The sequence below is a fragment of the Chrysochloris asiatica genome, unplaced genomic scaffold (genome assembly GCF_000296735.1).
Source record: "Chrysochloris asiatica unplaced genomic scaffold, ChrAsi1.0 scaffold00104, whole genome shotgun sequence".
NCBI classification, from domain to species: Eukaryota; Metazoa; Chordata; class Mammalia; order Afrosoricida; family Chrysochloridae; genus Chrysochloris; species Chrysochloris asiatica.
Genome location: NW_006408622.1, coordinates 11,103,099 through 11,108,781, shown reverse-complemented (window position 1 = coordinate 11,108,781; position 5,683 = coordinate 11,103,099). Strand labels below are relative to the sequence as shown.

The window sequence follows — 5,683 nt, the reverse complement described above, 5'->3', positions numbered from 1 at the left end:
TAGCTTGCCTCCAGAGCCGAGAGAGCAGGGAATGATTTTTACTTTTTCTTGTTCACAACCAGGTAGTATACCCCAGTGTTCTGACTAGACGGCAGAAAAGCACCAATTTCTTCTGAGTTAAAAATAGTGAGTCTTACGGCCTGTTACAGAGTCCTGATGTGGGGCTGTAGGATAAAGCATTGGACTGACTACAAGATCATCTTGAACCACAAGGTTAGTGGTTTAAACCCACCAGTGGTTCCTCAGAAACCCTATATAAGGTTGCTATGAGTTGGAACATACTTGACAACAAAACCAAACCAACAGAGTCTCAAAGTGGGGTGGGGAGAGTTGAGAGCGTGAGGGTAGCCATTTTGAAAACAAACTTCACCTGAGAACCCCCCTTTTTTGTCCTTGTTTCCTAGATATATGATGTTCTCATGTTAGTGGTTGCTTAGGCTTGAAGCCTGGTCCCTCTTTGTGTGACTTCTGAAAGAGTAACCAATCCAGACAGGCACCTGGAGAATGAACATTTTTGGTATGTGTACCAGGACACCTGATCACCTTAAGAATTGGTGTGAATACCAGAGTGATAAGAGGGCAGTCCACCTGCATGCTGACTGTTGTTGTTGTTGTTAAGTGCCAATGAGTCAGTTCCAACTCATAACAACCCTGTATAGGGTTTCCAAGGAGCTACTGGTGAGCTTGAACCACTGACCTTGTGGTTCAAACCGACTTTGTGGCCCAGCGCATTAACCCACAACACCACACCAGGACCCCTGCATGTTGGTTAACAATGTATAAATACTGTTTGTGAGAAATAGTGGGCAGAGGAGAGGCAGGGGGATGGGGGAAGGAGGGGTAGAAGGACACATTCTACTTTGTTGTAGGTGTCCCCGAAGCTGACTTCTCTAATGATAAAGGCTTATCTCTTTCTTGTTTATGCTGGAATATTTGTTAATTGGATTAAATTACTTGCCCCAAGGCATTAGACTAAAGCTTTGGGGTAGCAGGGAGACCAGGAAGAAATACCCAGGTGGCCCCAATGTAGACTGCTCTGACTCAAAGTGTTATTCTTACAACAGAACAGAGGCCAGATATCCTTCTCTGCCTTTCCTGTCCTCTGGCCTTCTTCAATCATGAATTTCTCGATCGTTAGAATAAGCCTTGTCCTCAGTTTTCCAATTGAGACACATAAATGGCCTCTGGCCAGGGAGTCCTGCATCAAAACTGTCAGAAAGGAGAAGCTGAAGCCCAAATGGGAGAAAACTCAAGACTTGGAGGAAATGGTTCTTCCTGTCCCAAGAAGAGGACACATCCTGAGGAAGTGACACATTTTGCAGAATTGAGCACAGCCAGGCTCAGAGGGGTGGTAAATGAATTTGTGACATTCAAGGGTGGAGAGTGGGGTTGAGTCTTTACCTGATTCACATAGAATCTGATATTGGCTGATCCCCAGGGGAGAAGATGTGTAAGGTGGTAAGAAATGGAGTCAAGGGTCCCATGATACATTCAGCAAACACAAATCTCTTAGGAAAGAAGTCGGTGGGACAGAATGCAATTGAAATACATACTTCATTTAGACCCAAGTTGGTACACTCGGTGAGCTTTATGGTGTGTGTATGTGTGTAGTCATGGTCATCCTAAGGGTGATGGAGCATTCTGATGAAGAAGTAAGATGCAAGGTGGTGTATTAACTATTTATTGTTGTGTGACAGACAGCTCCAAACATGACGGCTTAAAATGACACACATTTATTATTTCACAGTCTGTGGGTCAGTAGTCCTGGCCTGGCTTAACTGGTTTGCCTCTCTCCTGAGGCTGCACTCAAAGTGCCAGTTAGGACGCTGTCTTCATATTCGGGCTCAATTGGGAAGGAGTCACTTTCAAGTTTACTAATTTTCTCACCGGCTCCTGTACTGAGGGCCTCAGTTCTTCACTGGCTGTTCACAGTTCCTTGCTATAAGACATCTCCAGCTCTCGGTGCACCGGCCATGTGGCTCCCCTCCCTGGCCCCGATGGGCTGCCCTGAGGAGGCGGGGAGGGGAGAGTTGGGCCGGCGGGCGGCCTACGATGCCGATGCCGAACTTCTGAGCTGCCCCCAACTGCACATGGAAGAGCACGCAGTCCGATCTGGCCTTCTTTAGGTTCCCATGGGATCGGGCTAGATGCCAGAAGTGGATGGAGAATTGCAGGAGAGCTGACTTAGAAGATAAAACACCTGATCAGCTTAATAAACATTATCGGTTATGTGCCAAACACTTGGCGACATCTATGACTTGTAGAACCAGTCCTCACAGAACAGTTCTTCGAGATAATGCTATACCAACAATATTTGATCTCACCAGTCATCTGAACAATCCACATAGCAGACACAGAAAACGAATAAAAGAATTGAGTGAAGATGAACTCCGGACACTAAAACAGAAAAAATTTGATGAAACTTCTGAACAGGACCCAAAACATAAAGAAACACAATAGCAATGCTCAGAACCTCAGTGCCGAAGAAGGGGGCGAGGAACAGGATGAAGACATTTTACCTTTAACCCTTGAAGAGAAGGGAAACAAAGAATACCTAAAATCATTATTTGAAATTTTGATCCTTATGGAGAAACAAAACATACCTCTGGATGGACATGAGGCTGATGAAATCCCAGGTCTCTTTACTCCTGATAACTTTCAAGCTCTGCTAGAGTGCCGGATAAATTCTGGGGAAGAGGTTCTGAGAAATCGCTTTGAGACAATGGCTGATAACACACTGTTCTGTTCAAACATATAGCAGAAACAGGTGCTCAAGATCTGTGAGAGCTGCATTCGGGAAGAAACTCTCATGGAAGTGAGAGACTCACACTTCTTTTCCATCATCACCGATGAAGTGGTGGATATAGCAGGGGAGGAGCACCTGCCCGTGTTGGTGAGGTTTGTTGATGAATCTCATAACTTGAGAGAGGAATTTGTGGGTTTCCTGCCTTATGAAGCTGATGCAGAAATTTTGGCTGTGAAATTTCATACTGCCATAACTGAGAAATGGGGACTCAACATGGAGTACTGTCGTGGCCAGGCTTACATTGTGTCCAGTGGATTTTCTTCCAAGATGAAAGTTGTTGCTTGTAGACTTTTAGAGAAGTGTCCTCAAGCCATCTACACACTCCGCTCTTCCTGTGCCTTAAATATGTGTTTGGCAAAATCAGTACCTGTTATGGGAATATCTGTTGCATTGGGAACAATTGGGGAAGTTTGTTCTGTTTTCCATCGATCACCACAGCTGTTTTTAGAACTTGACAGTGTGATTGCTGTCCTTTTTCAGAACAATGAAGACAGAGGTAATGAACTAAAGGAAATTTGCCATTCTCAGTGGACAGGCAGACATGATGCTTTTGAAATTTTAGTGGACCTCCTGCAATCACTTGTTTTATGTTTAGATGGTATAAATAATGATACAAATATTAGGTGGAATAGCTGTATAACTGGCCGGGCATTTGTCCTCTGCAGTGCAGTAATAGATTTTGATTTCTTCATTACCATTGTTGTTCTTAAAAATGTCTTATCTTTCACAAGAGCCTTTGGGAAACATCTCCAGGGTCAAACCTCTGATGTCTTCTTTGCAGCCAGCAGCTTGACTACAATGAAGTGATGGGAAATATTGAAGTTTATCGTGAGTTTTGGTTTGAGGAATCACAAATTTGGCAACCAAACTTGATATTCAAATGAAACTCCCTGGAAAATTCTGCAGAGCTCAACAAGGTAACCTGGATGCTCAGCTAACCTCTGAGAGTTACTATAAAGAAGCTCTAAGTGTCACAACAGTGGAGCACATTATTCAAGAACTTAAAGATATATTCTCAGAACAGTACCTCAAAGCACTTAAATGCTTATCTCTGGTACCCTCTGTTATGGGACAGCTCAAATTCAATACGTCAGAGGAACACCATGCTGACATGTACAGAAGTGTCTTACCCAATCCTGACACGCTGTCAGCCGAGCTTCGCTGCTGGAGAATTAAGTGGAAACACAGAGGAAAAGATATAGAGCTTCCATCCACCATTTATGAAGCCCTCCATCTGTCTGATATCAAGTTCTTTCCTAATGTTTATGCATTGCTGAAGGTCCTGTGTATACTTCCTGTGATGAAGGGTGAGAATGAGCTCTACGAAAATGGACGAAGGCGTCTTAAAGCATACCTGAGGAACACTTTGACAGACCAAAGGTCAAGTAACTTGGCTTTGCTTAACATAAATTTTGATATAAAACATGATCTGGGTTTAATGGTGGACACATACATCGAACTCTACACAGCTAAGTCAGAGCTTCCTATAGGTAATTCAGAAACCATTGAAAATACCTAAGAAATTATTTTAAAATAGGTTTTTTCTCAGATTTGATATTTGGAGGAAAACCTGTAAGGTCTATGGAGACCACTTAATGACTGGGTATCTTTGTCTATAGGCCTGATTGAACACATTAGCCATTGATAATCTCCCTGTTTAAATGGCCTCTCTTTGAACTCTCATGCTTTGAAGATGCATCTGTTCTTCCAGGAGATAGCATGAAAGTACTACATTTTGTTTCTCTATAATCTCTTTTGTGGCACTCTGGAATTGTTTTAGTTACATCATTTTAGATATAACATTTATTATTACTATGGATCCAACTATCAGGTATTAAGTGACAGTTCTTTTAAGAAATAAAATTTTGAGAAGGTTTGGGAGGAAGGAATATAGTTTAATATAACAATGAATCTCAAGACTAACCTTTGACTTGTGGGAATTTTAAATATGCTGAAAATCTGTAATGGACAGTTAAAGGAATTACTAGAGTAAGACAAACAATCTCGTCTAACAAGGATTTCAGTATAGATTTTGTCTTTATCAAATGAACCTAAAGGAACAAGTTAGTTAAAGTTAGAATGGAAGAATTTTCCATTGTTATTCCACACCTGGTTGCTGCGTTTACATTCCTTTGTTGAGCCTACACCTTCAAAAATTTCTTTGGCAGGTATATGCTGAACACTTTGGTTTCATGATCAAGGCAGAATCAAAGGATATGGACACTAATAACTGATATATTTGTTTTCTTCTGTCTTTTCCCATGACTATATCTACTGTCTCATTTTGATTTATAAGCAAAACCATGGTTGAAGTGCTGTCCCTGGAACTGTGCTACTGTCTTTCCAAAGAATTGGGAAGACCCCCAACGAGATGGATCGGCCAAGTGGCATCATTGATGGACTCAAGTGTGGCAGTAGTAGTGAGGTTGGCCCAGGATCGGACATGGTTTCATTCTGCTGTGCATGGGGTCGCTATGAGTCGGTTCCGACTTGATGGCACCTGACAACAACAACAACACACTGCCATTGTCCACAAAGACAGTGTTCTACATCCTACTTTGGTGAATAGCAATTGAGTTTTTAAAAGCTCATGAGTAAGCTAAGTGCAACTATTGATCTCTCCCTGTCTGGAGAAAAGAGTGAGGAAAACTGAAGACGCTTGAAAACAATTAGTCCAGTAGACTAATGGACCACATGAACATCAGTTTCCATGATGGTAAGACAAGAACTAGATGTACCTAACTACCGCTACCAACTGTGCTGGAAGGGATCACGTTATAAGGTTTGAATTCTTCAAAAAAGGTCAGGCTTACTGGTTAGGTAGATACTTGTGAAACCCTGAGACTATGATCCTTGGCCATCTGGAACTGAATTCTC

General features: G+C 42.3%; 1 pseudogene; it reads left to right on the top strand.

Annotated features, from left to right (window-relative positions):
- Window positions 1-2,058: 2,058 nt before the first annotated feature.
- LOC102835714 lies at window positions 2,059-4,325 on the top strand (annotated as a pseudogene).
- Window positions 4,326-5,683: the final 1,358 nt, after the last annotated feature.